The following is a 26,748-nucleotide window of genomic DNA, read 5'->3' on the forward strand; positions in this document are numbered from 1 at the left end:
ACCTGAAGTATTTATATTACCTGTGACACTATTTGTGACCTGGACTTTGTTCTCATCCCTTTTTCTTATCAGTAAGCTATTTTCACTTTTATTATTATTTCTGCCCGAGCCCTCCCCGTACCCCAGGACCCCCCCCTCGGACTCACTCACCCGGGGGCAGGCGGCTCTCGAAGCAGATCTCGAACATGTCGTAGTCGTCAGTGGTGAAGGCGAATTTGCCCTTCGTCGCCTCCTCCTGAGAGCACAGGATGTGGCCGGAGGAGTCCGTCACCTGGGGGAGGGGAAACAGAGAGGTTACACCCTGGCTCCAGCCCGGAACTGTCCCCCACAGCTCCCTCCCCACACCACCCTCCCAATGGTGGAAAGGTACAAAAAGATCATTAAAAAGGATAATGGAATGTTGGCCTTTATCTCGAGGGCTGGAATACAAAGAGGTGGAAGTTATATTACAGCTGGACAGAGCTCTGGTCAGACCCCATCTGGAGACACTGCGTCCAGTTCTGGGCACCGTCCCCTCAGGAAGGATATATCGGCCTCGGAGGGGGTGCAGCGCAGATTCACCAGAATAACACCGGGGCTAAAAGGGTTAAATTACGAGGACAGGTTGCAGAGACGAGTCTTGTATTCCCTCGAGTGTAGAAGATTAAGGGGTGATCGAATCGAGGGGTTTAAGATGATTAAAGGATTTGATGGGGTCGATAGAGAGAAACTATTTCCTCTGGTGGGGGGAGTCCAGAACAAGGGGGAATAATCTTAAAATTAGAGCCCGGCCGTTCAGGGGTGATGTCAGGAAGCATTTCTTCACACAAAGGGGAGTGGGAATCTGGAACTCTCTCCCCCGGAAAAGGGGGAGGCCGGGGGTCAATTGAAAATTTCAAAACTGAGACTGATGGATTTTTGTTGGGTGAGGGGATTAAAGGGAATGGAACCAAGGGGGGAAATGGAGTGAAATACAAATCAGACATGGTCGGACTGAATGGGGGGACATGGTCGGACTGAATGGGGGGACATGGTCGGACTGAATGGGGGGACCCACCCCCTCCCCCCCCCCCTCCCCCCCCTCTCTCTCCCTCCCCCCCTCCCCCCCCTCCCCCTCTCTCCCCCCTCCCCCCTCTCTCTCCCCCCCCCCCTCCCCCCCTCCCCCTCTCTCCCCCCTCCCCCCTCTCTCTCCCCCCTCCCCCCTCTCTCTCCCCCCTCCCCCCTCTCTCTCCCCCCTCCCCCCTCTCTCTCCCCTCCCCCCTCCTCCCTCCCCTCCCCCCCTCTCTCCCCCCTCTCTCTCCCCCCTCTCTCTCTCTCTCCCCCTCTCTCTCTCTCTCCCCCCTCCCCCTCCCCCCTCTCCCCCTCCCTCTCCCCCCTCTCTCTCTCTCTCCCCCTCTCTCTCTCTCCCCCCTCCCCCTCCCCCCTCCCCCCTCTCTCTCTCCCCCCCCTCCCTCTCTCTCCCCCCCCCTCCCTCTCTCTCCCCCCCCTCCCTCTCTCTCCCCCCCCTCCCTCTCTCTCCCTCCCTCTCTCTCCCCCCCCCCCCCCTCCCTCTCTCTCCCCCCCCTCCCTCTCTCTCTCCCCCCCCCCTCCCTCTCTCTCTCCCCCCCCCCTCCCTCTCTCTCTCCCCCCCCCCCCTCCTCTCTCTCTCCCCCCCCCCCCTCCCTCTCTCTCTCTCCCCCCCCCCCTCCCTCTCTCTCTCTCCCCCCCCCCCCTCCCTCTCTCTCTCCCCCCCCCCCTCCCTCTCTCTCTCCCCCCCCCCCTCCCTCTCTCTCTCCCCCCCCCCCTCCCTCTCTCTCTCCCCCCCCCCTCCCTCTCTCTCTCCCCTTGAGGTGGGGGCGGGCGGCCGGCTGTTCGCTCAGCTCGGACTCTCCGCTCACCAGCCTGTCCTTGTGGATCTCCTCCCGCAGACACTTCCTGGCGTTGGACGGCAGCTGGAAGGAGATGGCGCCGGCGGCCAGCAGCTGGTTCAGGGCGGCGAGGGGCAGGAGCAGGGCGGGGGGAGGAGGTGAGGGCCTGAGGCCGGGGACTGGGAGTCGGGGAGGGGCCTGAGGCCGGGGACTGGGAGTCGGGGAGGGGCCTGAGGCCGGGGACTGGGAGTCGGGGAGGGGCCTGAGGCCGGGGACTGGGAGTCGGGGAGGGGCCTGAGGCCGGGGACTGGGAGTCGGGGAGGGGCCTGAGGCCGGGGACTGGGAGTCGGGGAGGGGCCTGAGGCCGGGGACTGGGAGTCGGGGAGGGGCCTGAGGCCGGGGAGGGACTGGGAGTCGGGGAGGGGGCCTGAGGCCGGGGACTGGGAGTCGGGGAGGGGCCTGAGGCCGGGGACTGGGAGTCGGGGAGGGGCCTGAGGCCGGGGACTGGGAGTCGGGGGAGGGGCCTGAGGCCGGGGACTGGGAGTCGGGGAGGGGCCTGAGGCCGGGGACTGGGAGTCGGGGAGGGCCTGAGGCCGGGGACTGGGAGTCGGGGCGGGCCTGAGGCCGGGGACTGGGAGTCGGGGAGGGGCCTGAGGCCGGGGACTGGGAGTCGGGCCTGAGGCCGCTCTCGGGTCGCTCGGTTCCTGCGCGGTTTCCAGGGGCAACGGATTCCGGGCCCAGGCCCAGCGACCGTTACTATGGGCGGCCTGGTATTATGGGATGGAGGGGAGCGGCCTGTCCCCAACTTTAGTTCTTTCAATGTGGACGCCGGGCAGGGTGGGATGTGTCGGAGGTCCCCGGGGTGTTTGGGTCACGGGGGGAGGGGGGAGACAGGCTGAGGGTGGGGGGCACTCGGTTTGGGGTGAGGGAAGAGGGGGAGACAGGCTGAGGGTGGGGGGACTCTGGTTTGGGGTGAGGGAAGAGGGGGAGACAGGCTGAGGGTGGGGGGGACTCGGTTTGGGGTGAGGGAAGAGGGGGAGACAGGCTGAGGGTGGGGGGCACTCGGTTTGGGTGAGGGAAGAGGGGGAGACAGGCTGAGGGTGGGGGGACTCGGTTTGGGGTGAGGGAAGAGGGGAGACAGGCTGAGGGTGGGGGGGACTCGGTTTGGGGTGAGGGAAGAGGGGGAGACAGGCTGAGGGTGGGGGGGACTCGGTTTGGGGTGAGGGAAGAGGGGGAGACAGGCTGAGGGTGGGGGGGACTCGGTTTGGGGTGAGGGAAGAGGGGGAGACAGGCTGAGGGTGGGGGGGACTCGGTTTGGGGTGAGGGAAGAGGGGGAGACAGGGCTGAGGGTGGGGGGGACTCGGTTTGGGGTGAGGGAAGAGGGGAGACAGGCTGAGGGTGGGGGGGACTCGGGTTGGGGTGAGGGAAGAGGGGAGACAGGCTGAGGGTGGGGGGGACTCGGTTTGGAGTGAGGGAGGGGGGGAGACAGGCTGAGGGTGGGGGGGACTCGGTTTGGGTGAGGGAAGAGGGGGAGACAGGCTGAGGGTGGGGGGACTCGGTTTGGGTGTGAGGGAAGAGGGGGAGACAGGCTGAGGGTGGGGGGGACTCGGTTTGGGGTGAGGGAAGAGGGGGAGACAGGCTGAGGGTGGGGGGGGGACTCGGTTTGGGGTGAGGGAAGAGGGGAGACAGGCTGAGGGTGGGGGGGACTCGGTTTGGGTGTGAGGGAAGAGGGGGAGACAGGGCTGAGGGTGGGGGGGACTCGGTTTGGGGTGAGGGAAGAGGGGGAGGCAGGCTGAGGAGTGGGGGGGACTCGGTTTGGGGTGAGGGAAGAGGGGAGACAGGCTGAGGGTGGGGGGGACTCGGTTTGGGGTGAGGGAAGAGGGGGAGGCAGGCTGAGGGTGGAGGGGACTCGGTTTGGGGTGAGGGAAGAGGGGGAGACAGGCTGAGGGTGGGGGGACTCGGTTTGGGGTGAGGGAAGAGGGGGGAGACAGGCTGAGGGTGGGGGGACTCGGTTTGGGGTGAGGGAAGAGGGGGAGACAGGCTGAGGGTGGGGGGACTCGGTTTGGGGTGAGGGAAGAGGGGGAGACAGGCTGTGAGGGTTTCAAATCAGTAAAATAGGTCCTTGAAATGTGGCTCATTCCAGCAGACAGGTCTCCTGGTCAAACCAGTCCTGCCCTGGGCTGTCCCTGGATTAACATGAGAACGGACAGGTCCCTGAGGGAGACACATTGAGATTCAGTCTAATATCTCAAATGATGTGGAGATGCCGGTGATGGACTGGGGTGGACAAATGTCAGGAATCTTACAACACCAGGTTATAGTCCAACAGTTTTATTTGAAAATCACAAGCTTTCGGAGGCTTTCTCCTTTGTCAGGTGAGTGTGGGATTCCATGAAAGGCACCGCTTTATAGTCAGAGCACAATGCCTGGTGATCACAGATAATCTTTCCAACTGCCCGTTGTCAAGGCAATCAAAGGAGTCGAATAGTGTTCAGACAGAGAGACGTTACATACGGGACAATCAGTATATTAAGTAGTCCCGTATGTAACGTCTCTCTGTCTGAACACTATTCGAATCCTTTGATTGCCTTGACAACGGGCAGTTGGAAAGATTATCTGTAATCACCAGGCATTGTGCTCTGACTATGGAATCCCACACTCACCTGACAAAGGAGAAAGCCTCCGAAAGCTTGTGATTTTCAAATAAAACTGTTGGACTATAACCTGGTGTTGTAAGATTCCTTACATAATATCTCAAAGGCTGAAGTGGAGAGCTCCCCGGGGGTAGGGGATGGCCGTGTGTCTCGTCCCAAACCCTCCCCAGGGGCGGGGACAATCTCTCAGTCTGCCGGGGTCCTCCAGCCTGACCTGGGTGTATTTCTCTCTCTGTCTCTCTCCCAACTTTTCTCTTTGGATTCTCTGGTTTGTAACTGGGATTTGTATTTCAGTGTTGGTGCTGAGGGATTGTCGGTGTAACTGGGAGTGGGAGGGAGGGGGGAGAGAGAGGGAGTGGGAGGGAGGGAGCTCTGGGCTCTTGCTGTGCCTTTTTAATCCGTTGCTTTTGTATTTTAATCAATTCCCTCCCTCTCTCTCCCCTCAGGATACTTTTCGATGAAATGCTGCAAGGAGATGATCCAGAAAGAGACATTTTGTGAGAAGGAGGAGGATGAGGGGGAATCCTGGGCCAAGAATCGTTCTCTCCGCTGGGGACTGACTGACTGAGACCTTCACCGCAGCCTGGACCCGATGGGGGTCACGTGAGTAATGTCTGGGTTACTCTGGGGTCACGGGGACATTCTGGGACACTGGAGGATCACTGGGACATTCTGGGGACACTGGAGGATCACTGGGACACTGGGGGATCACTGGGACATTCTGGGGACACTGGGGGATCACTGGGACATTCTGGGGACACTGGAGGATCACTGGGACACTGGGGGATCACTGGGACATTCTGGGGACACTGGGGGATCACTGGGACATTCTGGGGACACTGGAGGATCACTGGGACATTCTGGGGACACTGGGGATCACTGGGACATTCTGGGGACACTGGGGATCACTGGGACATTCTGGGGACACTGGGGGATCACTGGGACATTCTGGAGACACTGGAGGATCACTGGGACATCCTGGGGACATTGGGGGATCACTGGGACATTCTGGAGACACTGGAGGATCACTGGGACATTCTGGGGACATTGGGGGATCACTGGGACATTCTGGAGACACTGGGGGATCACTGGGACATTCTGGGGACACTGGGACATTCTGGGGACACTGGGGGATCACTGGGACATTCTGGGGACACTGGGGGATCACTGGGACATTCTGGGGACACTGGAGTATCACTGGGACATTCTGGGGACATTTGGGGATCACTGGGACATTCTGGAGACATTGGAGGATCACTGGGACACTGGGGGATCACTGGGACATTCTGGGGACACTGGGGGATCACTGGGACATTCTTGGGACACTGGGGGATCACTGGGACATTCTGGGGACACTGGGGGATCACTGGGACATTCTGGGGACACTGGAGGATCACTGGGACATTCTGGGGACACTGGGGGATCACTGGGACATTCTGGGGACACTGGGGGATCACTGGGACATTCTGGGGACACTGGAGGATCACTGGGACATTCTTGGGACACTGGGGGATCACTGGGACATTGTGGGGACACTGGGGGATCACTGGGACATTCTGGAGACACTGGAGGATCACTGGGACATTGTGCAGGAGCTGACACTGAGACACACACTGACCGTCTGACAGTGCAGCGCTCCCTCAGTACCGACCGTCCAACAGAATATCACCATCTGTTCGAGCCCAAATTCCTCCCTTCGTTCATTGCAAGTGCAACTTTTCAGAAATAACACAAAGTGGATCAAACTATTATTCAGAGGCTGACAATGTGACATATCTCGTGTCTTAATTGAAATTAAAAGCTCTTTCAGGGAGCGTCCTGCAGCACGCAGAGAGCCGAAATGTGAAAACAGCCTCCAAATGTTTTCTGAGTTTGAAGTTTAAATTTTGAAAAGGTCACTGACAACTCAGAAAGAAATCGTGTTAATTCCGAAGCCATTTTGGGCCCCCATGTGAAATTGTATTGTAATGGAACCACACAGACACATGGGGAAGCTCGGGAGCAAACTGATTGGAATTTGAGATTTTAATCCCATATTCATTTGTGGTACAGCTCAGCTCAATTCAAACCCAATGTCTGTACAAGGGACACGTGTCTCCTGACTGTACAGTCTGTGTGTGTGTGTGTGTGTGTGTGTGTGTCTCAGTCTCACTGGTCCCATAACATAACTTTAAAGCAGTAAAATTAACCAGAACCTGCTCCAAAGACAAAACCGATCCAGATCTTGAAGGTGTGATGATTTCCTCCTTCTCTCTGCTCTGTTGGTGGGAGGCTCATTTCCAGTCCCAGTTTTTTGTCTATTCCCCATGTCTGATGGGTTGGTTCCTGTGAACAGTTTGTCAGAGAGTGTTTCACTGCCTCAGGGTGTTTACAGAGAGAGAGAGAGAGAGAGAGAAGCAGCTCCCATCCTGGTCGGAAAGACCCAGTCAATGAGAGATTTATAAAACAATCCAGCCCAGTGCAGTTAAACCTTGTCCCCCATTAATCCAAACACACCATATTGTGAGCAAAATTCAACATTTCACAGGGCCAGTGAGTCCCAGACACGGATTGTACCCACCTCCCTAAACGAAACTCAACTCCTTACTTTAAAAAGTGTCTGTCAAAACACAGCCCGTTTAGGGACTGAACCCCTCAAATAAACGTTACACTCAACATTGCAATCTCTCAGTGAATCGTTCCCTTTTACCCACTGTGTGCTGTACATGTACAGGAGCTGACACTGAGACACACACGGGCCGTACAGTACCAGACAGGAGTGAATCGTTCCCTTTTACCCACCGTGTGCTGTACATGTACAGGAGCCGACACTGAGACACACACGGGCCGTACAGTACCAGACAGGAGTGAATCGTTCCCTTTTACCCACTGTGTACTGTACATGTACAGGAGCCGACACTGAGACACACACGGGCCGTACAGTACCAGACAGGAGTGAATCGTTCCCTTTTACCCACTGTGTGCTGCACATGTACAGGAGCTGACACTGAGACACACACGGGCCGTACAGTACCAGACAGGAGTGAATCGTTCCCTTTTACCCACTGTGTACTGTACATGTACAGGAGCTGACACTGAGACACACACGGGCCGTACCGTACCTGAGTACTTTTCAATCAAGAGAAATTCAGAGAGACAAGAGAGAGAGAGGGGCAGAGAGAGAGAGAGAGAAAAGGACAGAGAGAGAGGGGGGCGAGAGGCAGAGAGAGAGAAAAAGGCAGAGCGGGGAGAGAGTCAGAGAGAGAAAGACAGAGAGGGTGAGAGGCAGAAGGAGAGAGGGGGACAGAGAGAGAGAAAAAGAGAGAGGGGCAGAGAGTGAGGGGGAGAGAGGCAGAGAGTGGATTGGTCCTGCCTGGTGATTTACCCGATTCCTGCGAGCAGCCAGGCCTCTCTGGGCTGTTTAATGGCTTCTCACCAGCAAGGGAGGGCCCCCATCTCCCACCTCGCAATAAACTCTTTCACTCAGATGCTTCCTCTCACCCTCACACATTACCACTGTCGCAAGCCGCACACCCACAACTCACAGGTCACACACACTGGCAGCTATTCAACCATGACAGGCACATCACCCAAACACCCTGCAGGACCCTCACCGACACACGTCCCACTTTCTGGCAGGAGACCCCCTCACACTCTCTCTCCCCCTCGCTCTGTCTTTTTCTCTCACTCTCTGTTCCTCTATCTTTCTCTGCCTCGATCCCCGCTCTGTCATTTTCTCTCTCTCTCTCTCTCTCTATCTCTCTGCCTCTCTCTCTGTTATTCTCTCTCTCTCCCCCCACTCTCTCTGTCTTTTTCTGTCTCTGCCTCTCTCTCTCTCTCTCTCTCCCCTTCTCTCTCTGCCCTTCTCTCTCTGCCCTTCTCTCTCTGCCCTTCTCTCTCTGCCCTTCTCTCTCTGCCCTTCTCTCTCTGCCCTTCTCTCTCTGCCCTTCTCTCTCTGCCCTTCTCTCTCTGCCCTTCTCTCTCTGCCCTTCTCTCTCTGCCCTTCTCTCTCTGCCCTTCTCTCTCTGCCCTTCTCTCTCTGCCCTTCTCTCTCTGCCCTTCTCTCTCTGCCCTTCTCTCTCTGCCCTTCTCTCTCTGCCCTTCTCTCTCTGCCCTTCTCTCTCTGCCCTTCTCTCTCTGCCCTTCTCTCTCTGCCCTTCTCTCTCTGCCCTTCTCTCTCTGCCCTTCTCTCTCTGCCCTTCTCTCTCTGCCCTTCTCTCTCTGCCCTTCTCTCTCTGCCCTTCTCTCTCTGTCTCTCTGCCTCTTTACCCCTCTCTCTGTCTCGCTCTCTCTGCCTCTCTCGCCCTGTCTTTGCCCTTTTCTCTGTCTCTCTCTCGTTCTCTTTCTATCTCTCTCCCCCTCGCTCTCTTTCTCTCTCTCTCTGTTTTTCTCACTACCTATCTGTCCCCCTCGCTGTCTCTCTGCCTATCTCCCACTCTCCCGCTGTGTTTTTCGCAGTCTGTCTCTCTGTCTCCCCCCTCTGTCCCCCCTCTGCCTCTTTCTCCCTCTGCCTCTTTCTCCCTCTGCCTCTTTCTCCCTCTGCCTCTTTCTCCCTCTGCCTCTTTCTCCCTCTGCCTCTTTCTCCCTCTGCCTCTTTCTCCCTCTGCCTCTTTCTCCCTCTGCCTCTTTCTCCCTCTGCCCCTTTCTCCCTCTGCCCCTTTCTCCCTCTGCCCCTTTCTCCGCCCTTCGCTCTCTCCGCCCTTCGCTCTCTCCGCCCTTCGCTCTCTCCGCCCTTCGCTCTCTCCGCCCTTCGCTCTCTCCGCCCTTCGCTCTCTCCGCCCTTCGCTCTCTCCGCCCTTCGCTCTCTCCGCCCTTCGCCCTCTCTGCCTCTCTCGCCCTGTCTTTGCCTTTTTCTCTGTCTCTCTCTCGCCCTCTTTCTATCTCTCTCCCCCTCGCTCTCTTTCTCTCTCTCTCTCTGTTTTTCTCACAACCTATCTGTCCCCCTCGCTGTCTCTCTGCCTATCTCCCACTCTCCCGCTGTGTTTTTCGCTGTCTCCCTGTCTCTCTCTCTCTCTGTCTCTCTCTCTCCATCTCTCTCTGTGTGCTGTACATGTACAGGAGCTCACACTGAGACACACACGGGCCGTACAGTACCAGACAGGAGTGAATCGTTCCCTTTAACCCACCATGTGCTGTACATGTACAGGAGCTCACACTGAGACACACACGGGCCGTACAGTACCAGACAGGAGTGAATCGTTCCCTTTTACCCACTATGTACTGTACATGTACAGGAGCTGACACTGAGACACACACGGGCCGTACAGTACCAGACAGGAGTGAATCGTTCCCTTTAACCCACCATGTGCTGTACATGTACAGGAGCTCACACTGAGACACACACGGGCCGTACAGTACCAGACAGGAGTGAATCGTTCCCTTTAACCCACCATGTGCTGTACATGTACAGGAGCTCACACTGAGACACACACGGGCCGTACAGTACCAGACAGGAGTGAATCGTTCCCTTTTACCCACTATGTACTGTACATGTACAGGAGCTGACACTGAGACACACACGGGCCGTACAGTACCAGACAGGAGTGAATCGTTCCCTTTAACCCACCATGTGCTGTACATGTACAGGAGCTGACACTGAGACACACAGTAACAAACTTTATATAGTATCAGAAGTTAACCCCTTACATGCTGTTTCTAGCAATACAAAAATATAAGTTAAATTAGATGGTGGGGAGGGCAGGAATGCTGTGGACCCAATCACTCATCTCTGCCCAGCTCCGTCATGCCAGAATATCAGCATCTGTTCGAACCCAAATTCCTCCCTTCGTTCATTGCAAGTGCAACTTTTCAGAAATAACACAAAGTGGATCAAACTATTATTCAGAGGCTGACAATGTGACATATCTGGGGTCTTAATTGAAATTAAAAGCTCTTTCAGGGAGCGTCCTGCAGCACGCAGAGGGCCCAAATGTGAAAACAGCCTCCAAATGTTTTCTTAGTTTGAAGTTTAATTTTTGAAAAGGTCACCGACAACTCAGAAAGAAATCGTGTTAATTCCGAAGCCATTTTGGGCCCCCATGTGAAATTGTATTGTCATGGAACCACACAGACACATGGGGAAGCTCGGGAGCAAACTGATTGGAATTTGAGATTTTAATCCCATATTCATTTGTGGTACAGCTCAGCTCAATTCAAACCCAATGTCTGTGCAAGGATCACGTGTCTCCTGACTGTACAGTCTGTGTGTGTGTGTGTGTGTGTGTGTGTCTCAGTCTCACTGGTCCCATAACATAACTTTAAAGCAGTAAAATGAACCAGAACCTGCTCCAATGACAAAACCGATCCAGATCTTGAAGGTGTGATGATTTCCTCCTTCTCTCTGCTCTGTTGGTGGGAGGCTCGTTTCCAGTCCCAGGTATTTGTCTATTCCCCATGTCTGATGGGTTGGTTCCTGTGAACAGTTTGTCAGAGAGTGTTTCACTGCCTCAGGGTGTTTACAGAGAGAGAGAGAGAAGCAGCTCCCATCCTGGTCTGAAAGACCCAGTCAATGAGAGATTTATAAAAACAATCCAGCCCAGTGGAGTTAAACCTTGTCCCCCATTAATCCAAACACACCATATTGTAAGCAAAATTCAATATTCACAGGGCCAGTGAGTCCCAGACACGGATTGTACCCACCTCCCAAAACTAAACTCAACTCCTTATTTTAAAAAGCGTCTGTCAAAACACAGCCCGATTAGGGACTGAACCCCTCAAATAACCGTTACACTCAACATTGCAATCTCTCAGTGAATCGTTCCCTTTTACCCACCGTGTGCTGTACATGTACAGGAGCTCACACTGAGACACACACGGGCCGTACAGTACCAGACAGGAGTGAATCGTTCCCTTTTACCCACCGTGTGCTGTACATGTACAGGAGCTGACACTGAGACACACACGGGCCGTACAGTACCAGACAGGAGTGAATCGTTCCCTTTTACCCACTGTGTGCTGTACATGTACAGGAGCTGACACTGAGACACACATGGGCCGTACAGTACCAGACAGGAGTGAATCGTTCCCTTTTACCCACTGTGTGCTGTACATGTACCGGAGCTGACACTGAGACACACACGGGCCGTACAGTACCAGACAGGAGTGAATCCTTCCCTTTTACCCACTCTGTGCTGTACATGTACAGGAGCTGACACTGAGACACACACGGGCCGTACAGTACCAGACAGGAGTGAATCGTTCCCTTTTACCCACTGTGTACTGCACATGTACAGGAGCTGACACTGAGACACACACGGGCCGTACAGTACCAGACAGGAGTGAATCGTTCCCTTTTACCCACTGTGTGCTGTACATGTACAGGAGCTGACACTGAGACACACACGGGCCGTACAGTCCCAGACAGGAGTGAATCGTTCCCTTTTACCCACTGTGTGCTGTACATGTACAGGAGCTGACACTGAGACACACACGGACCGTACAGTACCAGACAGGAGTGAATCGTTCCCTTTTACCCACTGTGTGCTGTACACGTACAGGAGCTGACACTGAGACACACACGGGCCGTACAGTACCAGACAGGAGTGAATCGTTCCCTTTTACCCACTCTGTGCTGTACACGTACAGTACAGTTGTGGTGGTGGTTGTTGTGGTGGCCCAAACGCAAAGGCCGCCGCTCTGGCATCGCTCTGGGATCCCCGGCTGCACCCTGGCCTCACTCTGGGCTGACTGGGTGCACTCTGGGACCCCGGCATCACTCTGGGGTCACTGGGACATTCTGGGGTCACGGCGGGATCACTGGGGACACTCTGTCGGCCGCTTGCCGCCATCTGATAAGATGGCGGCGGCGGCCATTTTTCCAAGATGGCGGCCGTGCTTGCTGCCATTTTTTCCAAGATGGTGGCCGCGTCGGCCGCCATTTTATCCAAGACGGACTCTGCGCTTGCCTCCATTTTGTCCAAGCTGGCTTCATTTATTATATAAATAATTGAAAAGTTTAAAATGTAATATAAATAACTCAATATTTTAATTCATTAAATAAATAATGAATTGCTTATTTTATTATATCAATAATTAAATTGTTTTCAAGTGTTTAATTTATTATATGAATACTTCAAATGTTTCATTTATTATAAAGAGAATTCAATAGTTTAAATTATTCGATTGATTAATTTATTCTGTAAATAACCAAGAGTTTAATTTATTGTATAAAAAATTCAATAGCTAAATTTATTATGTAAATAGTTCAATTGTTTAATATTTTATAAATAATTCAAGTGTTCAATTTTTATGTAAATTATTGAATTGTTTAATTTATTATATGAATAATTAAATTGATATATTTGATAAATAATTCAGTAGTTTAATTATATAATAATTGAAGTGTATAATTTACTATATAAATAGCTCCGTTGTTTAATTTATTGTATAAATAATTCAATTTGTGAATTTATTATACAAATAAACAAGTGTTTAATTTATTATATGAAGCATTCAAGTGTATAATTTATTACGTAAATACTTCATTTGTTTAATTTATTATTTAAATAATTCAACTGTTTCATTTATTATCTAAATAATTCAACTGTTTCATTTATTATATAAATAATTCAATAGTTTAATTCATTATATAAATAATCAATTGTTTAATTTCTTACATAACTACGTCAGTTGTTAAATTAAACTATTGAATTATTTTCATAATAAATTAAGTATCCAAATAATTTAATAGTTTAATTTATTATATAATAATGCATGTCTAATTTATTATATAAAAAATCAATTGTTTAATTTATTATATAAATAATTCAAGTGTTAAATTTATTCTATGAAGAAACAATGGTTTAATTCATTATACAAATAACCAATTATATGGTTTAGTTTATTATATAAATAATCCAAGTGTTAAAATTATTATATGAAGAGGTCAAGTGTTTAAATTATATAATTAATTCAAAGGTTTAACTTATCATACAAAGGTTCAAGTGTTTATTTAAGCATATTAATAATCAATTTATTGAATGAAGAATTTCAAAACGTTATTTATGATATAAATAATCAAGTGTTTCATTTATTATATAAATAATCAAGTGTTTCATTTATTATATAAATAATCAAGTGTTTCATTTATTATATAAATAATCAAGTGTTTCATTTATTATATAAATAATCAAGTGTTTCATTTATTATATAAATAATCAAGTGTTTCATTTATTATATAAATAATCAAGTGTTTCATTTATTATATAAATAATCAAGTGTTTCATTTATTATATAAATAATCAAGTGTTTCATTCATTATATAAATAATCAAGTGTTTCATTTATTATAAAAATAATCAAGTGTTTCATTTATTATAAATAATTCAAAGGTTTAATTCATTACACATAATCAATTGTTGACTTTATTACATAAAGAAGTCTCGTGTTTAATTTATTATATAAATAATTCAACTAAATATTGAATTCTTTATATAATAAATTAAATGAAGGAATATTTATATAATGAATTAAACTATTGAATTATTTCTATGATAAATTAAACTAATTGTTCATGTAATAAATTAAACAATTGATTATTTAATGAATTGAACTATTCAATTATTTATGAAATGAATTGAACGATTGAATTATTTAGAAAATAAATTAAACACTTGAATTATCTGCTTCCAATGTTTTTGTTTTTCGGCCTGGTATTAAGATCATCAATGGCGGCTACATCACCCAGCGTGCAGCGCGGTTCAGATTGTGCCCCATCTGAATCAGTGGAGCCCAGCGCGCAGGCGCAGTAGTGACTCATTACCGGTCAGTGTGTCCTGAGCATGCGCGGCCAGTCGAGGCTGCGGGAGGAGCGCGTTCGGTGCAGGTCAGAGGATCGGAGCAAGAGGCTCAATAAACCCCGGGGCCCGGGTCCGGGCTCAGGCCCAGGCTCAGGCTTTACAAACCCCGAGTGCGGCCCCAGACCCGAATATAAAACAGTGAACATTATCCCCCCCTCACTACCCGCCGGGAAATGAAGGGGAAATGGGGATCGGTCAGGGAGCGTCTGTAAATGAAGGAGAAATGGTGATCGGTCAGGGAGCGTCTGTAAATGAAGGAGAAATGGTGATCAGTCAGGGAGCGTCTGCAAATGAAGGAGAAATGGCGATCGGTCAGGGAGCGTCTGTAAATGAAGGAGAAATGGCGATCGGTCAGGGAACGTCTGTAAATGAAGGAGAAATGGTGATCGGTCAGGGAGCGTCTGCAAATGAAGGAGAAATGGCGATCGGTCAGGGAACGTCTGTAAATGAAGGAGAAATGGTGATCGGTCAGGGAGCGTCTGTAAATGAAGGAGAAATGGTGATCGGTCAGGGAGCGTCTTTAAATAAAGGAGAAATGGTGATCTCTATATCTTCAGTCATCCAGGGAGCTCGAGCTTTGGATGCTGTTCCTTTCCTCCTCGTGGGAATCTGTCTACTCTGTACCCAAACCAACTCCTCCTTGAAGGCCTCCCACTGTTCAATTACTGTTCTGCCTGCCAATTTTTGATTCCAATCCACCTGGACAAGATCCCTTTTTAACTCACTGGAATTAGCCCTCCTCCAGTTAAGAATGTTCACATTTGACTGTCCCCTGTCCTTTTCCATAACTGTTCTAAACCTAATGAGATTATGATCACTGCTGCCCCACTGAAACATGCTCCACCTGCCCCACTTCATTCTCCACACCGAGCCCACTGCTGTACTCACACTCTCTCACACTCACTCTCTCACACTCACTCACTCTCTCACCCTTTCACTCATGGTTTCGGGCCACTGAAAGATGATGCGATGGGTTTGGATTTCAGCACAGGGAGGAGGGAGAGTGTGTGGAGCGGGGGATTTACAGCTTTGAGTAATGAGAGAGGAAATAATGTTCCATAGAAAGTAGAGTTATCTGATCTGAATTTCTATCCTGTAATTACATTGATAACTTTTATAAACTCCTTTTACAGGGGAGGATTTACAGAGGGAAACTCAAATCAAAGATCACGTCAAGATCTGACAGAGTCACTCGATTCATCAGGACCTGAATATCATCGGCCTTTGAATGTGGAAGGAGAAATGTTTGTCTGTTCTATCCGTGGGAGAAGATTTCAAACATCAGTGTGAGTGGAAAAGCACCGAAACACACACACACCCGAGTGAGAGTGTTCCAGTGCACTGACTGTGGAAAGATCTTTCCCCAATTACACAGCCAGAAAAAACACCGCACCATTCACAGTGGGGAGAAACCGTACACGTGTTCTGTGTGTGGACGAGGCTTCAACTGATCGTCCAACCTGGAGAAACACAAGGACACCCGGACCACGGAGAAACCGTGGAAATGTGGGGACTGTGGGAAGGGATTCAATTACCCTTCAGAGCTGGAAACTCATCAACGCAATCACACTGGGGAGAGGCCGTTCACCTGCTCCGTGTGTGGGAAGGGATTCACTCAGTCATCCGACCTGCTGAAACACCAGCGAGTTCACACTGGGGAGAGACCTTTTCAATGTTCTGACTGTGAGAAGAGGTTTAAAAGCAAAACTGATCTCATGAGACACCAGCGTACTCACACTGGGGAGAGGCCGTTCACCTGCTCTGTGTGTGGGAAAGGATTCACTCAGTCATCCGCCCTGCTGACACACCAGCGAGTTCACACTGGGGAGAGACCTTTTAAATGTTCTGACTGTGAGAAGAGGTTTAAAAGCAAATTTAATCTGCTGAAACACCAACGCACTCAGCAGCGAGTTCACACTAGGGAGAGGCCGTTCTCCTGCTCTGTGTGAAAGAAGAGATTCACTCGGTCATCCCTCCTTCTGTCACACCAGCGAGTTCACACTGAAGAGAGACCTTTCAATGTTCTGACTGAGAAAAGATTTTAAATCAGAAACGAACTGCTGAGACATCGACACACTCACACTGGGGAGAGACTGTTCACCTGCTCCGTTTGTGGGAAGAGATTCACTCGATCATCCCACCTTCTGAAACATCAACTTGTTGACACTATTGAGTGACCTTTTAACTCAGTGACTGTGAGAAGAGCTTTAGAAGCAGAAATGAACTGCTGACACATCAACGCATGCCCATTGGGGAGAGACTGTTCACCTGCTCCGTGTGTGGGAAGGGATTCACTCAGTCATCACACGTGCTGAGACACCAGCGAGTTCACATATGACTGCAGGGGTTGGATTCTGCTGTTAATCCCATCCAGGACTGAACCATGTTCATTCTGACAGTTGAGGTTTGTTTCTCCTGATGTTAATAACCCCGATAACTGGGCTGGAGTTTAATATTCTGGATATCTGTTCAATAAATCAGCTTTGTTTTAAACCCTTGTTGTAGATTTTGGTCTTTCCCACCTGAGTGTTTAGCATCACCTGACTGGAGCTCAGAAAGGACAATCTGGGGGGAGGATCGTCCGGTGGGAACAGAACTTCAGCCTGGACACAGTCCTTCAGGGCCACACTGAGAGGGGCAAACGGCACTTTGGTCTTTCTCGTCTCTCTTCACTGACAGCAAAGTCACTGTGTGGCGTCCAGTTTAAAAATGACTGGTAATTATTCTATGAAGATTTAACCTGTTTGTGTGACAGTCCTGAGTCTACCATTTAAGGCAGGCGTTAATTCATTCAAAATAAACCCGCTTGAAATAAATGATTTAAAGTCTGAATTAAAATAGCAGAGGGAGGAGTTCACAGGAGCCTGTTAACTGCTGGTACAATTATACAACAGTCATTTGATCTCCAGATAAAGAAGGACCTGCAGTGTGTTTCCAGAATTCCCGGTTTTATTGATGTGTGAGTGTTATTTATTTATTTTATTTTTTTATTCATTCACGGGATATGGGCGTCGCTGGCAAGGCCGGCATTTATTGCCCATCCCTAATTGCCCTTGAGAAGGTGGTGGTGAGCCGCCTTCTTGAACCGCTGCAGTCCGTGTGGTGACGGTTCTCCCACAGTGCTGTTAGGAAGGGAGTTCCAGGATTTTGACCCAGCGACAATGAAGGAACGGCGATATATTTCCAAGTCGGGATGGTGTGTGACTTGGAGGGGAACGTGCAGGTGGTGTTGTTCCCATGCGCCTGCTGCCCTTGTCCTTCTAGGTGGTAGAGGTCGCGGGTTTGGGAGGTGCTGTCGAAGAAGCCTTGGCGAGTTGCTGCAGTGCATCCTGTGGATGGTGCACACTGCAGCCACAGTGCGCCGGTGGTGAAGGGAGTGAATGTTTAGGGTGGTGGATGGGGTGCCAATCAAGCGGGCTGCTTTATCTTGGATGGTGTCGAGCTTCTTGAGTGTTGTTGGAGCTGCACTCATCCAGGCAAGTGGAGAGTATTCCATCACACTCCTGACTTGTGCCTTGTAGATGGTGGAAAGGCTTTGGGGAGTCAGGAGGTGAGTCACTCGCCGCAGAATACCCAGCCTCTGACCTGCTCTCGTAGCCACAGTATTTATATGGCTGGTCCAGTTAAGTTTCTGGTCAATGGTGACCCCCAGGATGTTGATGGTGGGGGATTCGGCGATGGTAATGCCGTTGAATGTCAAGGGGAGGTGGTTAGACTCTCTCTTGTTGGAGATGGTCATTGCCTGGCACTTATCTGGCGCGAATGTTACTTGCCACTTATCAGCCCAAGCCTGGATGTTGTCCAGGTCTTGCTGCATGCGGGCTCGGACTGCTTCATTATCTGAGGGGTTGTGAATGGAACTGAACACTGTGCAGTCATCAGCGAACATCCCCATTTCTGACCTTATGATGGAGGGAAGGTCATTGATGAAGCAGCTGAAGATGGTTGGGCCTAGGACACTGCCCTGAGGAACTCCTGCAGCAATGCCCTGGGGCTGAGATGCTTGGCCTCCAACAACCACTACCATCTTCTTTGTGCTAGGTATGACTCCAGCCACTGGAGAGTTTTCCCCCTGATTCCCATTGACTTCAATTTTACTAGGGCTCCTTGGTGCCACACTCGGTCAAATGCTGCCTTGATGTCAAGGGCAGTCACTCTCACCTCACCTCTGGAATTCAGCTCTTTTGTCCATGTTTGGACCAAGGCTGTAATGAGGTCTGGAGCCGAGTGGTCCTGGCGGAACCCAAACTGAGCATCGGTGAGCAGGTTATTGGTGAGTAAGTGCCGCTTGATAGCACTGTCGACGACACCTTCCATCACTTTGCTGATGATTGAGAGTAGACTGATGGGGCGGTAATTGGCCGGATTGGATTTGTCCTGCTTTTTGTGGACAGGACATACCTGGGCAATTTTCCACATTGTCGGGTGGATGCCAGTGTTGTAGCTGTACAGGAACAGCTTGGCTAGAGGCGCAGCTAGTTCTGGAGCACAAGTCTTCAGCACTACAGCTGGGATGTTGTCGGGGCCCATAGCCTTTGCTGTATCCAGTGCACTCAGCCGTTTTTTGATATCACGTGGAGTGAATTGAATTGGCCGAAGACTGGCTTCTGTGATGGTGGGGATATCGGGAGGAGGCTGAGATGGATTATCCACTCGGCACTTCTGGCTGAAGATGGTTGCAAACGCTTCAGCCTTGTCTTTTGCACTCACGTGCTGGACTCCGCCATCATTGAGAATGGGGATGTTTACAGAGCCTCCTCCTCCCGTTAGTTGTTTAATTGTCCACCACCATTCACTTCCGCCAATGAGAACAGCTTCTCTTTATTAACTTTATCTGAACCCTTCATGACTTTGAACACTTCTATCAAATCTCCTCTGAACCTTCTCTGCTCTGAGGAGAACAACCCCAGCACGGCGTAAATGCGGTCAATTAGCTCCAATTTATTTATTTGGGCATTAAACAAAATGTGAAAGACTGGCAAGGCGTTGTGTGAACGGAGCTCACTGCTTTAAGACAATAAATCCAATCACTGCGTGGGCGCTGGGTTAAAATCTCACCACTGATAGAATTTCTGGCAATGTTCATTTTGACCTGTTCGCAGAAAACCCGATTGTCGTGCGATGGAGCAGAGGATGTGAAAGAAGCTGAAAGTGGAAGTGCAGATATTAGTTTCATCACAGTGACTGGACACGTTTCCACAGGTTCGGGCCTCTCACCTTAAGATTCTTTCCAGCAGAGTGGGACAGGTGATCAGAGTGACCGGGCTCCAGCGGCGCAATCGGTCAGTGCGCGGTCCTTATCTGACAGGACAGGGTCGGGAAATACCGAGGTTGTTAATTCGAGTTTCACCGAGATCAAACAATCCTTTTGCTTGTGAACATTTTGACCGGAGTTGAAGGTACAATTGGTTTGTTCCAAAATGCATCTACTTATTTGCATTGCCATGTGGTTCCTCCGGTCTGCGCTGTTGCATTCGCAGATGAGATGTTTAATGTTATTCGTTTACAGGAGGGAGGCTGCGGAATTGGAACCAAAAACTATGATTTTGATCCATCCAAAAAAATGGGATTTAACTGGAGCTTTAAACCAGCGCCTTAGACCGCTCAGCCAGGATACTTTCCAACCTACACGTCAGGAGCTAGTTTTACAGGAATAGAATTACTACAAGCAAGAATTCTCCCCCTCCAGCACCAATGCTCACACGGCAGCAGGATGCATGTGTCCAGTTAGAAACCTGTCTGAAGGAACATTCAGTCTGACAGAGCCGGAAGTCCAGCAGATTGACTTTCGGTCTGAGCAGATGTTGAGTCTCCTCCTTGGGAGAGTTTCGCCAATCCAGCTCAGAGTGGATTAAGAATCATAAATCCGGGTGTGACTGGAGCCACTTGTGTAAGATGAAGTGTCGGGGGCAGTTTCCCGTCCTTGACGGACATTAATGACCCTGCTGCAAAATTTCACTTCCCAGCTCCCGATCCGTGAACGAAAACCCAACTCTGGTGGGACTCGAACCCACAACCTTTGAATGTCTCCGCCAACCACGAAATAGAAGTCCAACACGCTATCCATTGCGCCACAGAGTCAGTTATAGAATTTGAAGGAGAGCGGGGATCCTGTGCTGTGGTTGAGGCGGTCAGGCTGCTCCTGTTTCCGCCTCTCACATTCCGAGAGCCGCGGCGGCAGTCTGCACCGATCGCCCTCCAATGGATCCGGCTCCAGCCGCTTGTTGTGGGCCTGGTGCAAGAACAGTCGCGTCTGACTCCACATCAGAAGGCTGCGTGTTTTGAACCAGGTTGAAATCACAACATTTTCACTGTGGCTCAGGGTCCTGCCGCCGTGTTTACCGATACTCTGCAACTCTCCCTGTGTTTATCTCTCTGTGTCAATCCGTGGGCAGATTCTGAATGAACAATGAAATAAATGAAGGGTTCAGACAATTCTCCCATCTGACACTTAGGAACCAATGAGCGAAACTTTATAATAAGATATTGCTTATTGTGATGCAGCAAAGAAAACATTGCATTTTGAATGTTTTAGGTTCAGTTATGAACAAAAAGAAACTGTGACCACAACGTGTTTACAACAAGCCGCCTTTTAAGTTGATGTCTGGCTCGCTAACATTACAGCACGAGGTGTCGGCACCGCACTGATAACCTTCATGTGTATCCGGGCCTTTCAGACACTTCGTGTGACACAAGAGCTTTCCAATCCCCGCCAGCTCCTGGACACCGAGACTTCCGTCGAAGCAGCATTCACCGCCAGGACCGATATCGCGCCCCCTTTGCCGGACTTCAGCAAATTTAACGCTGAAAATACAAAACAGGATGGACAGTATCTGGAAAACAGTTAAACGTTCAGTGTTGAGACTTTAGTGAGAACAATAAACAGGACTTTGGGTAGATATTAAGTGGATGTGCAGTAAGAGTGCGCTCTTGTTTTGTAAACTGTGGGAGTGTAGATATGAGTGTGATGTTTTTCTATGAACTGTGGGTGTGTATATATGAGTGTGATGTTTATATATGAACTGTGGGTGTGTATATATGAGTGCGGTGTTTATATATGAACTGTGGGTGTGTATATATGAGTGTGATGTTTATATATGAACTGTGGGTGTGTATATATGAGTGTGATGTTTATATATGAACTGTGGGTGTGTATATATGAGTGTGATGTTTATATATGAACTGTGGGTGTGTATATATGAGTGCGGTGTTTATATATGAACTGTGGGTGTGTATATATGAGTGTGATGTTTATATATGAACTGTGGGTGTGTATATATGAGTGTGATGTTTATATATGAACTGTGGGTGTGTATATATGAGTGTGATGTTTATATATGAACTGTGGGTGTGTATATATGAGTGTGATGTTTATATATGAACTGTGGGTGTGTAAATATGAATGCGATGTTTTTATTTGAATTGCGGAATGAACAGGAGGGGCAATTCCGCCTGGGGTTATATATTTTTTGAAGACAATGACATACAGTGAACGTTTCACATGGGGCTGAAATAGCTCAGTTGGGAGAGCGTTAGACTGAAGATTTCAAGGTCCTTGGTTCGATCCCGAGTTTCGGCAGTTTTTGGTTGTTTAGTTTTTTCTTCCTCGCTTCGATTCTCACATTTATTTACAGTGAAATTTGATCCCCGCCACTGAAGGATTGGGGATTGAATAGAGCGACATCAAGGATGGGAAATATTTCTGTCGTCTGTATTTGGTTTTTATTTCTCTGTTACCTTTTGCCTTTTTCTCTTGGTTTTGTCTCTCTCGGTGCCGGGTGACTATTTGATTTGATGCACTTTATTCGAAAGTGATGCCTTTTCCCCATCTCGGGGCGGTCAGACCCGCTCTGTCTGACTGTTGCTGCTGATGATCATTCATGGGAACAGGCCGCGAGTTGAACGTTTATCTGCAAACCGGAGAAAGACAAATAAAAAGAAAGACGTGTTTCTCCGGCCCAGGGGCAAAGTTACAATGGATGTTATTCAATAAACTGTCCCCGTGAATTTGTCTGTGGTTTTTTTTTGTAAGGCTTCGATTTTAAAAGTTACAAAAAACCGAAATAAATAAAGTAAATTACAAGAATCGAGTCAGTGATCATGATATTGCGGTAAACTCTATGCAAATAAGTTAACCGGCCGGACAAACAGCACATTGGGCTGTTTAATTATTTTTTGTACCTGTACGCTGGTTGGTTGCGATTTCTGTACATGGACCCCTAAATCTCTCTGCTTCGCCACAGTTCCTAGTTACTCAGAATTTAGAAAATACACTGATTGATCTTAGATTTAAAGTGGATGACCTCGCTCTCCCCCACATTGAACTCTATTTGCCGCAGTTTTACCCACTCTCTTAATTTATCAATTCCCACTTTTCAACTTCCTGCTTCTATCTACATTATTTATTGCGCCACCAGAAGGCTGAGTGTCCAAATCACGGGGTAACCGTTGCTTTTCGAGCTGATCGGATTCTGGATCGTTCCGGAATGAATGTTTCATCTGCTTTTTCACAGTAAACAGAACCTTGCTCTAAAGTCTGTTTCCCGAGTTCTCAAATTTCAGGAAGGCTTCTCATTCTGGCCTCGACTTTTGATCTTGACCTGCGGTTGAAACTTTTGCAAAGAGGGAAAAGAAGTCCCCAAATCGCTCCACCTGAATCTCAAACGCTTTGGGAAGAAGTTCAGTTCAAATAATCAGGACTTTAAAGGCACCTCAATGACCTGCACTTTCTTTGATTGAGTTTTGTTCGCCATTGTATTCGACCGTGAAATCGCTCTCCGCTTTCATCTCACTGGTGAAGAGTGTGACGGCCTTGTATCTGTCAGCGTGTAAGTGACGAGTTTGGGGTGAGCACGGGTCGCCTTTATTTTTGAAATCTCACCAAGCACCGGGGAAAAGAAACTCAGAATCAAACTGTCCCTGTCAGTGATGAATTGAAGTGAATATCGCTCCAAGCAGATCTGGACAATGCGCAGCGCAGCCGCACAGGAGTTCCAAATCCACCCTCTCCCCACTCGGCAATCGCATTAACTGAACTTTACTCTGGCCCAGTGTCACCGCGCTGAAATCGAGTATTTCTCTGCCACCTGTTTTCTTAACATCATAGTTCCTGGTTTAAGAGTGAAAACTGCCGCCCGCTTCACTGTACGTGCAGGCGATAACTTTGTAGACACCGTGTCGTGTCACAGACCTGCTCGTTGGACCTGCTCATTTCATCTCATCTCATTTTCAGCAAACCTGAATATTACTGGAATATAGAATGGAGAATCACAGCTCAAAAAATCAATCCTCTCGACCACGAGGGGACCGAGTCTTTCAACATACAGGTGTTTAATGGCAAGGTGAGCTTCATGTTCAGAAATAATACAGCACAGATCTTCATTCGTACAAGCGTCACACCCTTTATTTTGGAAAAGTAAACTGATAGTAGAGCGATGTTATATTGATCGCTGCAACCTGAAGCTTTAGCTCGGTGAATTAGTCCTTCAGCAAGAGCAAAATCGTATCTCTGTCGTGCAATTCATTAGCGCGTTCGGCTATGAACTGAAAGGTTGATGATTCGAGCTTACCCGGGGACACCAGCGGACCTTTTACCTTAACCTTCATTGTCTCGCATTCCCAGGGTTTGAATGTGTGTCTTGTCTGCAACAAAATGTAACGTCAACATTGCCAGCTGAGTGCGTCTGATTTTCCACCATTTAATCTGCTGTCGGATAGCAGGCGTCTGAAAAATATCCAAAAAAACTGAGATTGGCTTGAAGAAATCGGAATACTTCTTGACAGATAAGGTTTCAGGCGAGCTCATTCACTCTGACATGGATATTTCTGCAGTGAGTGACTCCAGACTGTTTCCACAATGAATGACACTCCCTTTATTTTGGAAAAGTGAAATGATATTCACATTCCGACTGGTTTCAGTTGATCTGTGAGAGATCATTAAAGGATCAATCTCCGGTTAAGGCGGCCTTTCTCTCTCTCTCTGTTGGCCGAATCCAAAATGAAATTGGAGCTGGACCAATCAGGCAAGAAATCAGGAATCACTTCAGCAAACAAAATACGGCCGAAAGCTGGAACTCTCTCATCCCAAAGGATGTGGATTGAGGCTCAATTCAAATTTTCAAATCTGATATTGATAGATCTTTTTCCGGTTCGGTTACCAAGGGATATGAGTCCAAGGCGGGGAAACAGAGATGAGTTACAGATCACCTCATGATCTAATTGAATGGGGCAGCAGATTCGAAGGGCTGAATGGTCTTCTCCTGTCCCGATGTTCCTCTCCTGCTCAGCGCGGGGCTGGACGACTGGTGAGAGGCATCAGACTGACTCCAGAATGAAAAGCGGGTGTTCAGATTCAGCCACCTTGGGATTGTCGGACAAACTGAACCCCGACAGCAACGTCACCACCCGCCTCTCTGCAATAATCGGATGGGAAGGAGCCCTGCCGCTGGCCCGGCTCGCTCAGTCGGTAAAGCACGAAATTCCTAATCTCAGGGTCGTGGGTTTAAACCACACATTGGGCGTTTTGTGTTCTATTTTTCACAGTGGGTGATGAAAGGTTCAAAGTGCAACCTCTTATCTCCAGTTCAAGAAATCCAGTTATATAAACAGACACAACCCTGAGCTGTGTGAAAGGAAACCGTGAGCGTTGCCAAATATCCAGTCCCTCCCGATTCTATCTTCTCATTCCCTCCACATGGGACACGGCAGATACCGTTTCAATAGGCTCCATTTTTGCTGTTATTCAAAATGTTGATGGTTAGGAAGTGTAATATTTAGAAGATGCCAACTCTGGATCCATTCGCCTCTCTGATACCTCCTGAGCCCACTTTAACCTCTTTGATTCTCCCTGAGCTCCTCATCTTCTCTGATACCCTCAGAGAGTCCATTATCCTCTTTGAACCTTGTCAGCGCCCTTTACACCCTCTGATACCCGCTGAGTGCCCCTCACCCACTGATACGCCCTGAGCGTCCTTACACTCTCTGATACCCTCTGGCAGTCCTTCCCCTCTGCGAGATCTCAATATACTTTCTGATACCCTATGACTGCCCCTATCCCTCTCTGAGCCCCGTTACACTCTCTGATAACCTCTGACTGTCCTTTCCCCTCTCTGAGACCTCAATATACTCTCTGAAACCCTCTGACTGCCCCTTCCTTTCTCTGAGCCCCGTTACACTCTCTGATGCCCTCTGACTGCCCCTTCCCCTCTCTGAGATGCCCTTGCCCCAATGCATCGCCACTAAGAAGCCATTCGACGCCCTGATGCGTTCTCAGAACCCATTGCCGTCTCTGATATCAAAGTGCGGTGTAACTTCACAGGTGGATCTACCGGTCTGTGTTAAGGATGAGATCCAGAGTTTGTTCGGTCGCTGTTGCTTCCGCCTCTCCCACTCTGAGAGCTCCATTTGCAGTCGGTACCGATCTTCCTCCTATAAAATGGGTGTGGATCTATGAGTGCGCTGCTGATTTATTAACTTTGGGAGTTTATGTATGACAGTGCTGTTTATATATGAACTGTGGGTGTGTATATATCAGTGCGATGTTTATATATGAACTGTGGGTGTGTATATATGAGTGCGATATTTATATATGAACTGTGGGTGTGTATATATGAGTGTGATGTTTATATATGAACTGTGGGTGTGTATATATGAGTGCGATGCTTATATATGAACAGTGGGTATGTATATATGAGTGCGATGTTTATATATGAACTGTGGGTGTGTATATATGAGTGCGATGTTTTTATCTGAATTGTGGAATGAACAGGAGGGGCAATTCTCCTGGGGTTATATTTTCTTCCACGACAATGACACAAAGTAAGCGTTAGATGTGGAGCCGAAATAGCTCAGTTGGGAGAGCGTTAGACTGAAGATCTAAAGGTCCTTGGTTCAATCCCGAGTTTCGGCAGTTTTTGGTTGTTTAGTTTCTTCTTCTTTGGGTCGATTCTCACATTTATTTGCAGTGAAATTTGATCCCCGCCACTGAAGGATTGGGGATTGAATAGAGAGACATCAAGGATGGGAAATATTTATATCGTCTGTATTTGGTTTTTATTTTTCTGTTACCTTCTGCCTTTTTCTCTTGGTTTTGTCTCTCTCGGTGCCGGGTGACTATTTGATTTGATGCACTTTATTCGAAAGTGATGCCTTTTCCCCATCTCGGGGCGGTCAGACCCGCTCTGTCTGTCTGTTGCTGCTGATGATCATTCATGGGAACAGGCCGCGAGTTAAACGTTTATCTGCAAACCGGAAAAAGACAAATGAAAAGAAAGACGTGTTTCTCCGGCCCAGGGGTAAAGTTACAATGGATGTTATTCAATAAACTGTCCCCGTCAATTTGTCTGTGGACCTGTTTGTAAAGCTTGGATTTAAAAGTTACAAAAACCCGATATAAATAAAGTAAATTACAAGAATCGAATCCGTGATCATGATATTACGGTAAACTCGATGCAAATGAACTAACCGGCGGTCCGAAAGGCACATTCGGCTGTTT

General features: G+C 49.0%; 1 long non-coding RNA gene and 3 other non-coding genes across 4 annotated transcripts in view; 3 read left to right on the forward strand and 1 right to left on the reverse strand.

The window, feature by feature from the left end:
* Positions 1 to 16,748, forward strand: part of LOC137310834 (uncharacterized) — a 227,062-nt gene extending 210,314 nt beyond the window's left edge. Inside the window, exons 3-4 of the long non-coding RNA XR_010960210.1 lie at positions 4,927 to 5,083; positions 15,389 to 16,748. This is a non-coding gene — a long non-coding RNA (uncharacterized lncRNA). The remainder of the gene's footprint in view (positions 1 to 4,926; positions 5,084 to 15,388) is intronic.
* A 3,496-nt stretch (positions 16,749 to 20,244) lies between these two features.
* On the reverse strand, positions 20,245 to 20,336 carry trnar-ucu (transfer RNA arginine (anticodon UCU)). The gene is given in 2 exon segments: positions 20,245 to 20,280; positions 20,300 to 20,336. It is a non-coding gene; the product is annotated as a tRNA-Arg (tRNA).
* A 1,425-nt stretch (positions 20,337 to 21,761) lies between these two features.
* trnaf-gaa (transfer RNA phenylalanine (anticodon GAA)) lies at positions 21,762 to 21,834 on the forward strand. The gene has a single exon. It is a non-coding gene; the product is annotated as a tRNA-Phe (tRNA).
* Positions 21,835 to 26,090: 4,256 nt separating this feature from the next.
* On the forward strand, positions 26,091 to 26,163 carry trnaf-gaa (transfer RNA phenylalanine (anticodon GAA)). The gene has a single exon. It is a non-coding gene; the product is annotated as a tRNA-Phe (tRNA).
* Positions 26,164 to 26,748: the final 585 nt, after the last annotated feature.

This window comes from Heptranchias perlo, unplaced genomic scaffold, assembly GCF_035084215.1.
Source record: "Heptranchias perlo isolate sHepPer1 unplaced genomic scaffold, sHepPer1.hap1 HAP1_SCAFFOLD_282, whole genome shotgun sequence".
In the NCBI taxonomy this organism is placed as follows: Eukaryota; Metazoa; Chordata; class Chondrichthyes; order Hexanchiformes; family Hexanchidae; genus Heptranchias; species Heptranchias perlo.